The sequence below is a fragment of the Neolamprologus multifasciatus genome, chromosome 7 (genome assembly GCF_963576455.1).
Source record: "Neolamprologus multifasciatus chromosome 7, fNeoMul1.2, whole genome shotgun sequence".
Taxonomy (NCBI): Eukaryota; Metazoa; Chordata; class Actinopteri; order Cichliformes; family Cichlidae; genus Neolamprologus; species Neolamprologus multifasciatus.
In genome coordinates, this window is record NC_140445.1 from 20,896,528 (window position 1) to 20,916,751 (window position 20,224).

Genomic DNA, 20,224 nt, shown 5'->3' on the forward strand with positions numbered 1-20,224 from the left:
GGAAGCAGCCATCAGAGAATGGGTGCACTGTTATCATAAAGGGATTGACATGTTCAGCAACAATACTCAGATGGGCTGTGGTGTTGCAGTGAGTGGTTATTTGAGTTACTATGGCTTTACTAGCAGCTGGAAGCATTCTGGCCATTCTCCTTTAACATCTGGCATCAACTAAACATTTTCATCCAGAGAACTTCCCTGCGGTTGTCGGGGGAAAATCCCAGTAGATGAGCCCATCTGGCACCAAAAACCATGCCACGTTCAGTCACCTAAATCACCTTTCCAATGTTCAATCTTAACTTCCTTATCTATATAAATGCACTGAGGTGCTGCCATGTGATTGACACCTGTTTCATAGATGGCTGCTTTTTCTTCCCACACAGCTCATCCCAGCCCTTCTCAACTAGGCTTAGGTCAGGTGATTGTGGAGTCTCCTATAATCTGATGCAGCAAACCATCACTCTCTTTCTTGGTGAAATAGGCCTTTCAGAGCTTGAGGGTCTGTTCTGGGCCATTGTCCTGTGCAAAGACAAATGGTGACAATATGCAGGTGAGAATGTGTGTCGCTGCAGAATATTATGGCAGCCATGCTGTTTAAGCATCGTCTCGAATTTAAAATAAACTGCCAACAGTGCTACTAGCAAAGCCCCCAGACACTCACAGCTCCTCCTACACACTTCATGGTGGGACAAACACATGTAGAAACCATCCGTTCGGAGCTGTGCGTTTGTTGTGTGTCATAGTTTTCACAAAGACAACAGAGTGAGAAAAGGCAGGGTTTCAGCCAGACAAAAAAAATGTGGTTAATCTCAGTTAGTTTACGATCTAACAAGTTGGAGCAATAGCTTCTCACACCAGGCCATGTAGCTTTTTCCCCTTAATATATAATAATCGGTGAGAGAGGACTTCCTTCAGCAGTTAAAAGACCATTGAGGAAGTTTTTGTAGTTTCAGTTGTGCTCTGTTTTGCCACACGTGCACAAAGTGGTCATCTGAAGCAACTAGTAAAGAACCAGAAACCATTTCTTTGCACCGTCTGTCAACTGCAGCACAGCACTGTGCCAATCCTGCATAAAGTTGAGCTGGACCTGATTCACGGCACTTAATGTTTAAACGCTAGCTGTTTCCTCGAACCAATTCGACCATGAAGGCCAGGTTTGTGCTGTCTCATCAGAGAAGTTAATGATCACATCTACAATTTGACTTAACTTTAACTTCAACTATGGTGCATAAAAGTGAAAAAGATGGTGTACCTAATATCACAGTGGTGATGTAGTTCTTACAACATCATGTTACTGTTGCTCTGGGACCATTAGCGCACTTGGCCCATGTTATTGTTGTGATGTTGCAGCACTGTGACTCTGGGAATGGGGACTTTTTGTTTTCAGGATCACTGGTAATGATTTGGTGAGAACTACATGGTAACCCTGCATGTTAAGCAGTTGGTTAAGCAGTTTCTGCCACTATGTAGCAGCACTTTTATCGTGCTCTTTGCTATCTAGCACCAATGCAACATCTGCACAATATAATATATGTGAACACCCGTTGATTAAAAAACACTGTCAGGTAAAATACTGAATGAGCCATTATCAAGGAAGCTATCAAACAGGTGGTGCTTTGTTTACATTTTTATCTTAGAAGATAACTCCAGTCAGGCTGGTTTCTTGTTTCCAGTACTGTTATTATACACACAGAAAACAAGTGCAAAAACCTCTTGAATGAACATCTGTCTGTGGACTTTTATATAATTAAACACATACATTCTCCTACTTATCAGTTATTCAGTGCTGGAAATTACATTATAAAGACTCATAGGTGCCATTATGGTGTTTAGGGCCTGAATGCCAAACAGATAAGGTTTAAACAAAGAATTACCTTTGTGTGTTTTTTGCGTGTGTTATTGCTATTACGAAAACTACTTCAGGTGGGAACTAAGACATTTCCCCTCTTTTTTGCTGGGCATTAGTCTTCATCACACTTAGGTGTATCAGCTTAACACCACTGACCTTCTCCTAGTTAATGACCCTTGTTATCACAGCGCCGTCACATCAGAACTTTACACAAGGGTGACAGTACAAACAGCAGCTCCGGTTGACCGGCCCTCAATCACTGCCCCATAATGGCGGTTACCTTGGTATGGTGATATCTGTCATCATCACCCGGCGTTAATTTGTCATAAGGGATAAAGAGTTAGAAGCTTTAGGGGGACAAAAGAGAGCACAGCAGTGACAGGGGCTCCCTCTGGTGTGATGACAAAAACACAGGGAGCTCCGTGCTGTGGTGGACAAAATAATATGCATGCCACAGATGTAAAGGATTACATCCGGAGAAACTGAAGAGTGCTTCAAAAAGATGACTGAAAGTAATGAGAGACTTTGTCGGCGTGGCCATAAATGTGTTGGCAGTTGGAGAGATATTTCTGTTTGTTTTTCTTTCTGTCTTCACATGTATCTATGTAGTTTCAGGTTTCTGAGGAACACATCTGCTCAGCAGGAGTGGTGCAAAAGCTGTGCAGAATATTAAAAAAAAAAAAAAGCAATCTAGATTGTAGCTACAAAGACACTATAGTCAGGGCCTTAGTATTTCAGGACACATTTCGGAGTATAAAGTAAAGTACTGTTAGAACAAGAACAAAAAAACAATAGCCATGTTGACTAGAGTTAATCATATTTAGGTTTATAAGCAGCAGCAGATGGATTGGCATCTGAGCTGGATTTCCTCAGTTAATCTAATAAAAAAAAGTTTTAAAAAGCAACTAACTAAAGAACATTTAGACTTTTGATTTGATGAAGCGTGTTTGATGGTGGTGGTGGGCGATACACAAAACCCCCTCGCTTTTCGGCACAGTTAGTAAAGCCGTGTTGCAGCCATGGATTTCTGGAATCTCCAATGTGAAGAAAAAGTCCAACTGAATAGGATAAAATCCAAATAAACCAAAACTTTGAACGCACTGCTGAAGCTTTTCACTGTAGCATTTGGACAACAGGCTTCAGTTTGCAGTAAGTAGCGTGTTAACAGTTACACAAGTGGGTTTGCAGACAGTTACAGAGGGGGGTGGCTGTGAAGAGGAGGCTCTGTCTCTCACAGGAAGAGTTTCAGAGCAGATGGTTGCCTGGGTGTGCAGGCTCTGTGGTGATGTCTCCTGCCCTTTTTTGTCACCCTGGCATCATGCAGCTCCTTCGTGGAGGGCAGCTGACAGCCATTCACCCACTCATCAGTGCACACATCATGTAGGAGCTTGTCCTTGGTGTGGGAGGGAGATTAGAACCAGATTGTGGTGGAGGATTTGAGGATGTTTTCAGTCCCTGATTTACAAAAAAAAAAATGGAACAGGACTGTTCAGGGATAATGTTGGACTTTCACTCGTGCGCTGTGATACTTATTTGTTTTTTACATTTCTTTTCACTTGGCAACAGATTCTGGTTAGGGTTTGGGAGTCCTGTCATCTAATAAGAATATAGATCAAACAATTTTAGAAACGCTTTCTGCAGTGTGGAGACTACATCAGGATTAAAATATGGTATATATTTTTGTCATAGGTACAGACGGAGTCACACAACTGCACACATTCACAAACACTTTAAGGTTTAGGACGTAAAAGCATTCAACATCGTCAACATCAACTTCCATTGCTTACTATCATTATTTACAGTAAGATCAAATAAATAGCATCTCCCTAGGGTGTCATGTATTAGAGGATAGCCAGGATTACAGTTGATACGTTATTGTTTGCAGGTCTGTGAATGCAAGAAAAAGCCTTCACTTCTGCTCTGCTATATGCAAAAAACATACCCTGCAAGGATAGATTTGTGAGATCCAAAGTTGTCCAATACTGCATTTTTATAGAGTATGGAGGAGAGAAACAAGGGCTGAATCTTAACAAGAAAACCGAAAATCAATTGAGGCCATTCATCTTCCTCAGGTTTCAGTAAATGAAGAGTCAGGTGGAAAAGCCCAGACTGCTGGATTGAGAAGATAATACTATAGTAATCTAAGTCATGTTGCTACTGGAAGCATAATTCCTCAGAGCCCGATCTCCACGCGTTGATCATCCTCCATCACATGGTGCTGCCACCTGTTTCCCGTCCTCTCCAGGCATTTCCTCCACTGTCATGAGGTACTTCCTCTTCCTGTTCTCAAAAATCTAATCCTCATTCTTCATCGCTGTCCATTTCCTCCCTCAGCAAATCTCTTCCCTTTGAAGACACGCATGCTAGTTTACAATCAGCTCGGCCTATGCTGCAATTACAGAGCTCATCCCGAATGGCTTTGTAAAAAGCATTAGCTCAGCCAGTATTTGCTGATGTTTGCTGTTACTACATGAAAAGCACTGGCTCTCTGTACTTCTGCCTCACTCAGTTTTTCCTTTTCTCTTTCTGCCTTCTGATTTATTCTACCCCTTTGGTGGCCTCTAGCCAGCCTCACTCTTATGTTCCTTAACAATGGAGAGGGAGGAGGTCACTTGATGCCTCTCCTAAGCTCGACTCGGCTCTCTTTTGCTCTCCTCATATTCCCTAATATGCTGTGTTCCAATGTCTCCTTTCTTCTGCTTTCCTTTCCCTTTTTTTTGGTTTACTCCCCTCCCCAGCCCTCTGGGTGATGTTGTCCTCTCTCTCTCTCTCAGGAGAAAAGAAGGAGCTGATATGAAGCACATAGCAGCAGGCAGGTTCTTCTGAGGACGATGTGATTCATGAACACGCTGAAAGACTTCCATATTGTGCTGTAAATTATTGACGTCAGGCTACACTACATTGCCAAAAGAGATTTGAGATCTCATTTTAGTTCCATGACCACTAAGATGATACGGAAATACAATGGTAAGTGAAAGTTAGTGAATCTACTTTTGTATTTCTGCTCAAAGTATAATCAGATTTTAGGTCAAGACAACCTAATTAACAATTAAGACAAAAATATTTATTATGGAAACGAATCAGTATTGCATATCTGTGAAAGAAAGGAGTATGTACACCTTTTACAAAGCTTTTGGTAACTCGTGTGACCCCGTGTGCAGCAAAAACTGCAATTAAATATTTCTGATAACTGTTAACTTGCACGCTTTTCATTCACTGGGATCTGGGAGAAATTGCTCCCTTCAGGACTTTCAGCTTATAAGGTCAGGACTTTCAACTGGCCACATTATTACAAATATCTGTTCATTTCCTTCCGGTTCTCCAGTTCAAGGTCATCTGCAGGCTGGAGCTTATCTCAGCTGCCACATAAACAAAGGGAAATGTGCAAACTGCTCACAGAAAGGCCCGGACCAGATGGTGGAATTAAACCCAGGACCTTCTCCCTGTGCTTACCAATCTATCACAAATATCTTTCTGTCTTACTGTGATGCTCTTGGGATTCAGGTAATGGACAGATGTCTTGACATTTACCTTTGAAAAACTGCGACTAGAATTCAGAAATCATTGTTTAATCAGTCAATTAATCCAAGTTGTCCTCTCCCCAATAAAGCAAATAGACTAAAACCATGATAGTACCGCCGCCATGTTTCACCAACAGAACATATGAACAACATATGTGCTTAAACAAACTGCAGTTTCAAAAATAGACATGTTTTTATTAATTAACATTGAGTCTAGAGTCAAAAACAAAATGAACTTTTCTGTTATTTGATATGTAAAAATTAGATTTCACAGTTTATCTACAGTAAATAAAAATGTTTTGTTAATATTATTCCTAGATCCTAGATGGTAGATCTTTTACAATTTAGTAAACAAACTGAACTGAAACACCTGCCACGTACACCAGTGTTGCTCTTAGATTTTTGGATTTTTGGATTTGGATTCATGAGCATTTCCAGCTCTTTAAATATGCGCTTTTTCCATGCAATGACACACTTTCACAAGCGCATTGTGATGGTCGGATTTTCACTGATCCATGCCTATCAAATGAAATTTAAAAAAAAAAAACACTCACAAAATGCTAATCATAATGGTTCAACAAGTAAATAAGTAAGTTTAGCTTAATACACCAAAGAAACACATGACAAGCAACAGGGGTGGGTAAAGGGTGAGAGACAGCCGATTTAGACAGTACATCCGGGCCTGCAGCCTGTGCGCTGGTCTCCTTGATCTACCGTCAGCATCGAAAGGGAATAACCGTCGAAGGCGTTTGGAAAGGGAAGGGGGATGAGTGTGTGGAAAAGTATATAACATGATTCCTATAACTTATGTGTTACATCACATAAGTATTATTATCGTTGCTATTTAGGGCAATCGTGGCTCAAGGGTTGGCAGTTTGCCTTGTGTTCAGACGGTTGCCAGTTCGAGCCCCGGTTCGGACACTCGGTATTGTGTCCGTGGTCAAGACTCGATATGGCAGCCTTGCCTCTGTCAGTCTGTCCCAGGGCATGCAATCCATTATTATTTAAACCAACTGTTAACTGTATATTTCTGTACATTTACGTATTATGATTCATATTGCCACATTCATTGACCTTGTTTATAGGTCATTTCATTGTTTGGTCACGTTAAAATGTTCCTAATTTAATGTCTAAAAGCACTTGGAAAAGGCAGAATCCCATGTGAAATTAGTGCAACAAACTCTATTTTCATTACTGAAAATAACCGTATTTTCATGAGAAAGTTATTTTCGGTTATTTTATAGTATTTTGGCGCCCCAGCTGCCGGAATATTACCGTTTTTTTAAGATGTTTTTTTTAACAGTGCAGTTACACAGTATAAAGAGAGTAGTAATAGGGACTTGAAAGAAAGATCATATTTCTCCCATTTTAGCTTCGGTTCATTTGCTCCTTTAATTTTAAAATTGAATTAAAATCCTTTGCTTCAGATAGTCTTGAGGTCTTAATCAGGCCCTGTCACATCTCAAAGACCTCATAGGGCCTTATTGCTCTAATAGAGTTGCTCTCAGATTGTATGCTTGTTTGTGGTTGAGCTTTTAGCTATCAGGTCGTTCTGCCCTGTAACCAGCTCCTAGATTGGATTCAGGAGACATTTCTACTTTTAAAATTAGACTTAAAACTTTCCTTTTTGATAAAGCTTATATTTAGGCTTACATCAGTTGAAACTGTTCTTAGTTATCCTGCTATAGGCTCAGTTCACTGAGGGGGGCGTTCCATTATGCTCTGAGCATTTCTTCTACACTTCTGTCTTTTCATTCCCCATGTGTTTGGGGGTTTTGTCCTGGTCTCTCTTTCCTGTCCTTTTTTTCTTTTCTCTTTCCCATCACCCTCTAACTGGTCACTGCCTGAGCCTGGTTCAGCTGGAGGTCGTCCGAGGTCTTCCCTTCTCTCTTCATCAAGGGTTTGCTCATTTGCATATTGCCTCTTTGTTGTTTTTTTTCCTCAAATATGGTTTTCACCTTACCCAAACACCTTCAGGCAACTGTTGCTGTGAATTGGTGCTAAAAAAAAAAAAAAAATTGAAGTTACAATTCTAATATTCCTGTAAATCATGCTCATATTAAATATTTATGCAATGATTTACATTCAATGCAAAAGCTTTAGTGCCAAATAAGGATGCAGTATGACCTCAGAATAGCAAGGTGAAAAGTGTGTGCTGGTCTGGATGATGGATGAGCAGCTGATCCATTTAAATTTCATGCAGGAGATCAGAAATTAATTTTCCTAAATTTCCTCAAGGCTACTGGTGCCTGATCCTCATCATTAGAGGTGGAATTAGCTAATTTCCCAGGATTGAAATATTTTTATTTTAGTAATTATTAATTAGATTTTTTTTCTATAAATCAAGAGTATGTCTGCACAGTGGTAAGTCAGAAAACATTTACCTTTCCTCATAAAACTGGGGTAAAAAGGTGCAAATACCAAACACTATGAAAAAAAAACAACCTAAATCTTGGATTCAGCTTCCTTATCACTGAACCATCCAGAGCTGCTGCATTCAGGAGCCATCAGTTACTGCTACCATCCTCAAAGGCTGCATGTAGTGTCAGCAGATGAACTTGCCATCAGGTCCTCTCTTCAACTCCCCCGCCCACCCCACCGACCCTGCATCCCAGTCCTGGACCGTGCTGGCGGCCATGATGAATGATTCATTCCTCCAGCAAGAAAACAGCTGACTCATCGCTGCATTCCAGCTCCATATTTCCAAAGTGTGCAGAAGCTAAATGGCTTTACCAATAGCCCCGTCCTCTCACCGGCTATAGCTGCCGTCTGCTGTTCCATATGCAAAATTAGGAAAATGAGTATCGAAATGCATCGCTACACTGTGCGAGAAGAAGCTGGCAGAGTCATCTCTTTACGCTGCAGTTAATTCTGTCCAAGCAGCCTGACCCAATCGTTTATTAAAATGTCATCTTAAAAGCTCTGACCGCTAAAATGGTCAAAAATCTGACAGTAGTGAAGGTCTGTGTCTTTGAAGATACAGGTTTTGAGGCCTCGGTGAAGCACAAATATTCACATACTCACACTCACAGTGTGACATTCTGAAATGAAGGACATTTTAGTTCTGCTCTGCTGCAGTGGGCTAATGGTCAATAACACATTTATTTTCATCACAGTACGTGTGTGTCTGTGTGTCTACGTCCCTCACTTCCTTCTCCGGCAGTTATTATGGACATTTGAAATTCTGTGCCAGCTTCTAGATTGAGCGGGGGGATTACTCATCTGCCTCAGATATTGTGCTCCTTGGTGGTGCTTGGCTTTGCCGCTGACTTAATGAGAGTGGAAGGCTTTGTTGTTGTGAATTTCTCTTTTCATCCAAAAAGAGGAGGAAAAGGTGCTCCGCCGAGGAGAAGGGGGGGGGGGGAGAATAAGGTAGCTACTCTCAGCTCCTTTTCCTGGTGAAAAGGAATGACAACTAATACCTGAGGGCACTTCCTTATCTGCACCCTGTCAACACAGACAGGCCGTATCATTCACCGGGAGCTTTACTCGGTGGGAGAAAGCCATCCACCAATGGGAATAAGCCCTTTCTTGAAAAACAGTGATGCTCTATCTCTTACTGTGACTCTGTAACCTTTATCATACAGTGTTTATGGAAGAATGGTTCCTCACTCTGCCAAATACTGAGACTTTCTTTCATTTCCTGATTTCAAAGCAGGTCTGAGATGTTCTCGGCTTAAAGGAAACAGGATGAGGTGAAGAGGCAGGAAGAGCATTGTGGGACAAAGATGAGATTATGGGGTGAGAAGAGAAAATCGGGCTCAGAATCAAAAGATGTGCTGACCGCAGGTGGTGTTATTAAGGAGCGCACGTGTGCATCTCTATTTGTGAGAAGGTTGCTCTGGCAGACATTTTTTTTCTGAAGCCATCGCCGAAGAATCGTAGTTTGAATTGTGATGCAAAGGAAAGCACTGCTCTTCTTTGCTGGGACACAGACAAAACAGGGTGTGAAAAATGCAAACTAGACTTCCCAAAGTAAAAGTTTTCATTTATCTATTAAAATAGAAGTCAGAGTATTTGCATACCCGAGCCGTATCTGCAAACATGCCCATTGGCCAGAAAAGCAGTCTGTCTTTTCCAAGCACTTGTACACCTGTCTGCCACCTGCACTATCACCTTTGAAGATTAAACAAATGTATGCTTGAGTCAGATGAGCTTTACACAGCCTGGGAAGGGATGTAAAATGCAAAAAAAAAAAAAAAAAAGAAAACCCAAACAAACAAGACCAGTGGTTTGCAAATAACTTAAACGTCAAATATTTAATTGGCATTAGAACACAATATATCAAATACTGAAACCAATAAAGACAAAGAAAAGGGCATTTATCTACACCCAGCAGCCAGTTCATCAGATACACCTTTCAGGGTCAGCCCCCTTTTTGCCTTCAGACCTGCTTCAATTCTTTGTGACATAGATTCAAAAAGGTGCTGGAGACATTCCTCAGAGATTTGACAGCATCACACAGTTGCTGCAGATTTGTCAGCTGCACAACTATGATGTGAATCTCCCATTCTACCACATCCAAAGGGTGCTCTATTGGGTTGAAATCTGGTGACTATGGAAGCTATCTGAGTACAATGGGCTCACTGTCATGTTAAAAAAAACAGTGAGATGATCTGAGCATAGTGACAGGGTGCGTTATCCTGCTGGATCATAAAGGGTCAGCAACAACAGTCAGATAGGCCTAATAAAGTGACCCATGAGTGCACTGTATACATGCAGCACCTCAACATTTCTGAACGCAACATACTTATTTGTATAGTGCTGCATATATATTAAAACAATCTACTGTAGACATAATCTGACAACTGCATCAACAACAAGTACAGTAAACACGTAAACTGAAACGGTTGTATAATATAGATGTTTCAGAGTAGCTTTGCTCACTCTTCATTCTGTCAAGCAGCTTGAGGTCATTCCCTGGAATGCTCTCCTTGAAGCAGTTCCCAGCACTTGTTGGCTGCTTTTCCTTCACTCTGTCATTCCAAACCATCTCAACTGGACATGGGTCTTTAGTGACTGTGGAGGCCAGGTGCAGCACTTCATTACTCTGCTTCTTGGTCATACAGCCCTACCACAGCCTGAAGGTGTGTTTTAAATGGTGCTTCAATCCACTTGAATTCTTCTTGCTAACTAAACTAGCTGGTTTACAGCCAAAATGCCAAAATCATTGCTCCGTAATGTACCTCAAAGGATATATATGAGTTCAGTCATGACCTTATTAATCCTCTCTCCACCAAACAGTTGTAGAGAAGTTGGACAATACCAAATAAGACTTATATTGCCTCATCATTAGCGAATTTAGAAAAGAAAGTAACAACCAAATCATGATTTTCACTGGGGAAGGCATGCAAAGCTTTGCGTTTAGAGAAAGAAATCTGAAAGTCAAAAATTCTTTGCATTCTGCCCCTAAACAAAGCCACCAAACCACATCCTGTAGGTACCCACAGAAACCATATCCGTTTAAGCAAAGTGTAGTAGTTCTCTACGTCTTGGGTATCCTCATACATAGAAAACACGCGCAAAATAGCAGCATTATGTTGTCCACCTATAAGAGAAAAAAACGGAAATAAGCACTGCACACTGCTGCACCCTGGCAATTTCCTGATGAAACCGTGTGCCCCCACCCCCACAGAGATACACACATACACACTCACTCAAGAAGTATTTCCCAAGAAGAAATCAATGACCTTCTGTGGGAGGTGGAGATATGCCACAAGCCACTTCACAGCCCACTAAATAAGGAGCCACTGGCAGATGATGTTAAACGAGGTAGGGAGGAAATATAACATTTGCTCTGGTCCCACGATAATGCAGGAAATGTTTCAAAGACACGAGGTCAAGATCCAAAGAAGTGTTTTTTCACTAGTAGACAGAACTATGTTCAAAATAAAAGGTGGATTAGTACAGCTGAACTGTCCTATGGCAATGTGCAAAGTTATAAAGAAGACATGTCAAAATGCTGAAACAGACATACAAATAGAAATAAATAAATAGATCCATCTCATTAAAAACAAATTCCATGGGATACATTGAATTTCCTAAATTTCAATAGGAAATAAAACCATGCTGCATATCTACACTGATATGAACTGCGTAATATGTTAGAAATGAAAGGATGCTACATCGTTCGATGGAAATGAAGGTTATCAACATAAGGAAGGCTAAAGAGACCCTGAAAATCAAAGTGAAAAAACGATCTGGATGGTCCCAGCGGACCTCCTCCCAGATCTGGACCAAGACATTACCGAGCACCTGGACGGTCTCAGGTGCAAGCTGTCAGATGGACTGTAACAGCTAAGTGCTGGAGGCCAGTCAATGCAGGAATTCCCTACATACTCTCGTCATGTGAGGCCATACATAATTGGATTATTGTGCACCAGGAACAACCCTGGAGCCCCTGCTCCAACAGAGTGTCTGACAGTGGGTCCAAGAATTTAATCCCAAAACTTAATGTTGCCACAGCCTAGCCTGGATATGCCTCCCCATATCACCATATCATCCCTGACCTACCACCAAACCAGTCGTGCTGAATGATGTTACAGACAGTATAACCTTTTCCACAACTTTTCCAGACCTTTTCACATCTGTCACATGTGCTCAGGGTAAACCTGCTTTCATCTGTGAACTTATTATTTAATTTAACTTATTATTTTATTTTATTGTACTTTATTTTATTTTAGTCTTATTTGATTTTATTTTTGAGCAGTGTAGTTGGCTGAAATTGAAGGATTAACCGGTCCTGAACAAACTGTCAACAGGATGCAGCATCCGCTGTGCTGTCAGCGTTCGAGGGGGCCACAGAGGACAGCAAAATAAGAAGAGTTTTGAAACCTTCGAGCAGGATGTCAGTCCTTTGTTTTTTTGTTTGTCAGCTTCTTTTTTCTAATTTCCCTAAGCTATGTGACCCCAGCCAAGCAGCCAGAGCCTGATCTTCAACAGGTAGCAAAAATAGTCTCCATTTCTACCCTTCCTTTTTTCTGAAGTAGGATTCTTTTGGCAGTCGTTGGGAAGTGCTCCTTGGGCTGTGGGCTTTCTGTTAAACAGAAGGAAGACGTTGCGTGTGTGCTCATAAGGATCTGTCTCAGTGTGTGGAATTGTAGCATAAATCATAGGACAGTGCACCTCAGGTTATGTGTAGTACTTTCCTCTTTCTGAATAAAAACACCAGCAGTGATTTATATATTATCTAATATTTGTCACAGATACTTCATTAAAAACAGAGTCACGAGTAACAGAAATCAAGAGATGATCAAAACTAGTATGAGGCTTATAAGAGTAGATAAAAAATATCAATCCTTCCACACCAACACAGCTTCACTGCCATCATAATATAAAGGGAAAATCTTTTCTTTCAGGTCTCATGGTGGATAGTTAATATAGTACTACAATGCAGGATCCACATGACTGCTGATGATAGCATCAATATAATAATAATAATTCAAATGAAGACGAGATGTGAAGAAACCCCTTTTCTCCCTTCTAATACTTTAAGCGTCAGTTCTACCCGGTAACACCGAGTATTGAAGTCTCATAATGACAGTGATGATAAAGTATTAAAGGCCCACAGTCTCAAGAGTTCTGAATGGCTCCCATCCACTTCCATCACTCTCTAATATGATTGGTCGCTGAGTTAATTGTGGAGGTCACAGATGGATGGGGAATTGAACTTCTTCCTTGGAGACCTCAAAAACTAGATCACTGAAAAGGAGACTGTATTGTCTGAAATAAAATATTGCTGTAATAATAAGGATTGATGGTGACCATGTCTTCGTCCTTTGTGGAAGATCATGTGGTGATCTGCAAATTGGGATTAAATGAATGAGTTCCATTATCGTAAATGTAAGAAGAACGAGCAACTAACAGAGATGAGATGTTATTCCTAGTATATATAATATACGGGCGTTACCTTACAATCATATTTAACAAGACAGCTGTGAAAAGGTCTAATATAATTACATCAACTTGAATTAATTTAACCAAACCAAACTGAAATTTCTTTAAATGAAGCTGTTCACTTACATTTTTTTTTATCCTTTTCTAATTTGGAAATTTACAACTGTAATATTTACTTATGTCTTATATCTGATTGTTTGAAATATGTATTAAAATTATTGCGTATTGTGGGCTGGGCATCTGATCAGCAGCTTGGGCCTTGATTTCACGATATTAGCTTTTTCTTGGTGACATTTTTGCAATATAGACCAGAAAATTAACGCACCCACATAGAAGTGGAAGGAATTCTATGTTGCCTCTCAAAAAAATCTAGCAGGTGGGAAAGGGATCGCTTAAAAATTCCATAGTAACCAAATTATCGGATTCTATCATGGCTTTATTTTTCCTGAACCTCTATCCCAGTTGACCACAACATGTATTAAAAATAAAATTCCTGTTGTTTATATCTTTACAGTGGTATTTTTTTTATTTCATGTGACCTTTGAAGCACACCTTTCAATTTTAACATTTTATGCATCAGAATATAATTTTAAAAATGTTAACATTACACATTGTGTTACGCTGTGTCATTATTTATTTTGCAAAAACTGAGCCAAAATGCAGAAGAAGTGAAAATTTAGGACAGTTTCCACAGGAATTAAGAGCGTATGTAACAGCTAAGTGCTGGCAATTAAATACAACTGATTAATCTTAATTGAACAATCGTGACCATCTCTGTTGAAGTAGAAGTTTTGGCCGTTTGCTGTCCAAGGGTGTTCAGCTGTGTGTTAACACAATGCCAAAGATGAAAGACATTAGCGGTGATCTTAAAAAAGCAAAACAAAAAAAACGTTGCTGCCCATCAATCTGGGAAGGGTTAAATGGCCATTTCCAAACAATTTGTAGTCCATCTTTGTACAGTATTGCCAATCTTCCCAGGAGCGGATGTCCTAGCAAATTCACGCCAAGGCCAGACCGTGCAATGCTCACACAATCAGCAAAAACCCAAGAGCTATAGATTCTACACGCCTCAGTTAACATGTATAACATGTGAAAACATGTGACAGTCCAATTGCACAAAACCAGCCCAATCAGCACAAACATGTCATACCAACTGTCAAACACAGTGGTGGAGGGGTAAAGAGTTTGGACTGGTTTTGGAGCCAGTCCACCTGGCGACCTTGCAGTGATTAGGCTGACCATCAACTCTGTAAACCAGTGCATACTGGATTCAAATTTGAGGCCATCTGTCTGACAGCCAAACGTGGGCTAAACCAGCAGAATGGCTGATAACAAAGAGTCAACATGTTGCAATGACCCCAGTCAAAGTCCAGACCGACAACCTTTAGAAAAATCCTTTTGTTTTTTTCTGCTTGTTTTCCACATGATGGATTTCCAATCTATCTGGATTAGAATTAAAATTTAGGTTGAAATAAAGTTTCTATTCTCTTGTTTTATTATTATGTTCATCGGAGGTTGTGTTTAAATCATTTTAAAGCCAGCTGACAGGATTTTTGTTGTCATGTCCTGATAAATAAAACCGTAGAGTAAAAAAAGGGCGTACTTCTTTTTCATTTTTCACATCCAGTGGCATTTTGACTTCTAGGTGAACAGATCAGAATTTTATTTCTATAGCACCATTTCTTTTCTCTTTCTTTTCTCTTTCTCTTTCTCTCTCTTTATTTTTCCCTACATAGGAAACTGAACTGAAGACGGATATATCCCTGCTGCAACACTACATTAGGTGACACATTTTATTTAATAAAATTCAGAATTATAAAAAGAAACAAACACAATTCTGACAGATAATTCTGATTGATGAAGCTGATTTAAAATCACATTTCACTCAAATGAAAGATGTCCATGTAAACTCATTCTGTCTTGTGAGATACTACTGGGTATGCTTTTTTCTTAAAGCATGTAATCATCATCATTTTTACTTGATCTTATCCAGATCAAGTTGGTATTTACATGCATAAGCTGTCTGGCCCTATATTGATACTCTGGAGAGCAACAAAATGAAGTGACTCATGAGCAAAAATCGGTTCCCAAGATAGTCAGGATTAATGATTGAAAACAAGTGGGAGAAAGTGAGAAATATACCACTGGGAAATACACGACTATAAATACAGGAGCTTGGAAGAACTGAAATCACGCTGGAGTTTCTGGGCTCTATCATTACCACTCATCTTCTTTGAAGTTAAAAGAAAAGTGAAGGTTTTTTTGTGCTGCTTTAAGAATATTAATGTAAGTCATCCTTGAGGTGAAATTAAAGGGTTACAGCACTTGACATTTGTCTAGGTAGTAACTTTTAATTCAAGGCACATCAGATATTTATTGAGTACTTAATGACTTAAAAAGAAGCGCTGACCTCTATTCCTTTATGGAGACACTGTAGATCCATTTGGCAGTCACAACACTAGTTATAACCAGCAGTTCATGGTTTTTTGAAAAGGAAGCTCTTCTGCTTTAGACTTACAAAGACGTAGAATGGAGCAGTCACATTAAATTTAGTCTTTTCGATATTTTCTGTTTATTTGGATGTAAAAATGTGTCCTGTTTCCACATCCAAGCTCCTACTGCACTAACTGAGGCAATTGTCTTTTTAACCTGTTCTAATATCTCTTGTTTTATTTAATAAAAACAAGTGTTTCCTACAAGTTTCCCTCTAAAAATAAATAGTTTGATTACATTCTCACATTGTATAAGTTTATTTGCTAAGGGGTGGGATGTTTTTGGACTTTCTCTTGAAGTTTGATCTGTTTTGAGATGGCGTTTGTCTTTCCCCATCATAGAGTCTCAACATGAATTTTTTTAGGAACAATTTTGCCCTCATTTTATACCTTTCCTATGCTAATGTCTTTATATTAGACTAACCATAGCTTGATAGCTAGCCACCAGATAGCAAACAACTATATGTTGCCCAAATTTAGTAACCCTCCAAACATCATTGCTGTTCAGTTTTCTGTGGCAGCAAAGCTATATATTTTAGTATTTTTGAAATAGTTAAGACAGAACTTGGTACATCATCTTTAGTTGGAAGCTAGCACGCTAAAGCTCCTTATAACTCTGCTAGACACTGTAAATTCTCTTTTTTGTGGATGCCTGGATGTTTTAATTTAATACCTGTGAGACCTGGAAAGTGTTAATAGTATCAGACTTAAGAAGCAGATTAAAATTCACAAAAGACAAGTATCTTAAGTGTATGAGCATTTTATTTGGTAAAAAAATAGGGGCCCAATCATTATTAGCATCTAGATGTCATCACCATTTTTTCCAAGAGAGTATAGGGTATAAGAGCATAGGCCTTTGGTGGATTTCTCAAGAAGAAGAAGAAGAAGAAGCTGTCATACTATCTTTATTCTCTACAATCTTTATTTGTAAGCACAAGCCGCTCAAGAGAGTCTGTGGTGTTGGTGCCACATTGGGGTCATATTTGTACTAATGCAACAGCTGCATGCTTAAGCAGCAAAGACATGTTGCTTATTAGCACCTTCTTATGCACTTTTCATAGAAAAAATAGCATGTGGGTGTAGTACTTTATCACAAGTTCATGAAACTAAGAGGTGTCAAAATAATTTTCTTAGAAGCATCAGATCTGTGCACGTTGGTTGGTGTGGCTGTTGTCAAAACTTCTTCCAGCCATAGAGGAACTCCCTTTAACATTATAAAACTAGGGCCACGAAACGTAACAAAAACTTACTAAAACAAATGACCTGAGAGAGGCATCTGGCCCTGAGTTGATTCATCTGTTTGCCAAAGTGTTGACAGAAATGGTTTTAGTTGAAGGGTGGCTGTCAAGAAGATATTCCTAAGGAGAAAAAACACAGAGGGAAAAGGTTGAGATACACCAGACCACACAAGACCTGAACTGAACATGAGTGGCAACGGGTCCTATGGAGTGATGAATCTTTAACAGTAAAAACAAGCCATTCAGAGAGTGTGTTGTGTTGATGCCACGTTGGGGCCATATCTACTAGCTCTGGAGCTTAAGCATCCAGCAGCTGCAGACCACAAGCCCTTTATGCAGGAAACACATGTGGCTTATTAGCACCTTATTATGCACTTGTCATCGTGACATAGCATGTTTTTGTGATGCCAAATAATAAAAACTCCTTTTGTCAATGCCGTTGCTCAATGATTGAAAAAACCAGCAAAACTGCAAAAAAAGAAAAAACCTCCATCTTTAGTAAAATGATAAAACTTTCAGAGGAAAAGTATTTTACTACAGATACAGACTGATCTTACTCTGAAGCACTTATGTTCTAACATGTTCTGTGAAAATGCTTGAAGAACAAAAAAATTAATAAAAATAAAAAATAAAGAAAGTTATCTTTGTTAATTCATACATAAAAGAATACTCCCACATCGTGCTGGGCTTTTTTGTTGCTCCAGCCTTTCTCATGGTTGGACTTCTACATTCCTTTCCAGAGGCAGGTTGGTCTCGGTGCCAGCGTAAGCTGGAGTAACAGATGGTTGCTGGAGCAAGTCTGGCCTTTCCCCGTCTCTCTTGCTCCCTCTCTCTTTCACTTCCTCCTTCTCTCTCTCTCTTCACAATAACCCCACTGCTGTTCTCATGGTAACACTATCTGCCAAGTCTGAAGGATTGGATTTTTACAGGACACATGAGCTCAGCACACTACCAATGGTGGACACTCTGCTCCCACTATTTCTCTCCTTTCCTCCTGCACCTTCATCTTTCTTTCTGCCTCTATTGAATGTTTCATTGCTTTCTCCTCGCTGGCCCAGGATCTCTTTGTCTCCTTTATCTGGCTCCTCCTCTCCTCAGCTCATCTGTCAGCACTGCTTGTTGAGTCAACAGTCCCTTCTCTTCCTCCGCCTAGTTTTGTTCTATCATCCGGAAATCCCAACCATGACTGGGCTTTATCAGTTAGCATGTATAAATCTAACTTCAATCTAATCTCCTGCATCTGCTGTTGTATTGTTCCTCTCTCCTCTGTTTCACCGTATCTTCACTGGCTGGCCTTTCTTCTATCATATTCTCAAGGCTGTGCTGATAGTCTTATCACGTGACTTGCAGCTTCAACTGTGAATATGAACTTTCACCTTAAAAAAAGGTGACAGCCTGTTTGGATGTAAGGCCACTCAGTGTGGCTGAGTTGGCCACTGGTGCTTTTTTCTGAGCACACACACACACACACGGACTCATACAAAAACACTTATTAAGGATATTAGATTTAAAGAGGCACAGCATGGTGTAGGATAGAAAGCCAGCTGTTCTTTGGACCAACTTAGATTTCTGAAACTGTGACCATCTGCGGCACACCGATCGAGGGGGTGACCCATTCTGAATTTGAAACATTCACGAATCAAATGCAAGACCACACACACACACACACACACACACACTGCCACATTTGTCCAGCCCCTTCCCCATCAAAGAGGAAATTCAAATCATGAGACTTGAGAAGGGACACTGGCTGACTGTGTCTCTTGCCATCTTTCCATCCACAAGGTGAACATGCCTATAGCCTTTCTACCTCCTCCTTCCCTCTTTCTTCCACTGACGGCATTGTAAATGGAATGAGTCTGGTTGCATTGCTGTATTACGGTGGGATAAAGTATCAGTCCTGGTAATCTTCCGTGGATTAATGGCTTCTTCTTTATCTGCTGCGGCTGCTCTGCTCAGATGTCTGGCCGGGCCAGGAGCCTCCTGCTGGAATACTAATGACAGACAGACAGACAGCTCCAGCTCTCCCTGTCCCCAGCCCCAACACAGCCCAGCCCACAGGAGATGTGTGCGTCCATGTGCGTGTGCTGGTGTGTGTGAAAGTGTAAGTGAAAGAAAAGGAGCTCATATGTGTGAAGTGCATATGCATGTAGACCTAGAGCGAGAAAAGTAGAGACAGAGAAGGAGAATGCACACGTTAAGAGTGTGTGTGGGTGTGTATTTTTGCCCCCAAGACCCTGTCGCCTTCTTTGTGAGGTAGTCGCTGTCCTCCTTGTCCTGGCTGACACCTGCTTTGCATACAGGAGGGACCAAATGGTGAGCAGGGGAGGGGCAATGATGTTGAAATGAGGGTCCCCCAGGATGTGAGAGAGCGGTTGAGGGAGAGAGAAGATGGGAAGGAGGGAGGAGGACTAACAACAGATTAGAAGAAGAAAATAATGCACAATGTTGAAGTAAAAGGGGAAACCGGAGAAATGTTTGGGGTTTGTTTTGGGGGGTTTTATGAGACATGAACATATCCCGTCACCTGGACCACAAAATGTCATTCTTTTTTTGTGAGGTGACACTCTTATGGAGATCTGTTCTGCAGTAACAAAAACAAAAAACCAAAGACACTGCTCCAGGTTGTACTTGTCCAATGGTAACTCCACTGTCATTTTCCTAGCAAGGTCACATTTACCCCACACAGACCCTGAGCTAAGAATATCTAGTAGGTCCTTTATGAAAGGGAAAATAACCAACAGTAAACGCCATCTGCTTCCTCGGTGAAAGAAGAAAAGAAGAGGAGGAGGTAAGACAGAGGAGGGGGAGTGACTGAAGCTCACCATGTACCAACTACTGGCCGTGCTTATGTGAACAGAAATACAGAGGAGAACAAAAGAAGACTGTATACCCCGAGCTCACCTCGTTGCCAAACAGGAAAAGGAACCAATATGGGAGCAAAGGCTCCAACAGAAAAACCAAGTTGGAAATGAAATAACAGTCAGAGCAGTTACTTTAACTTCACATCAAACTGTCCTCCAGAATATGGCCATACTACTTTATCAAAAATTCATGAAACAAAGTTGGCACAAGTCAACTGGGAGGTGTCAAAATTATTTTCTTAGACGCATCAGATGTGGCCACAAAACGTAACAAAAACTTCTCTTTCAGTGTCAGCAGACTGTTTTCATTCCAAAATACTAAAACAAGTGACCTGAGAGAGGCATCTGGCCCTGAGTTGATTCGTCT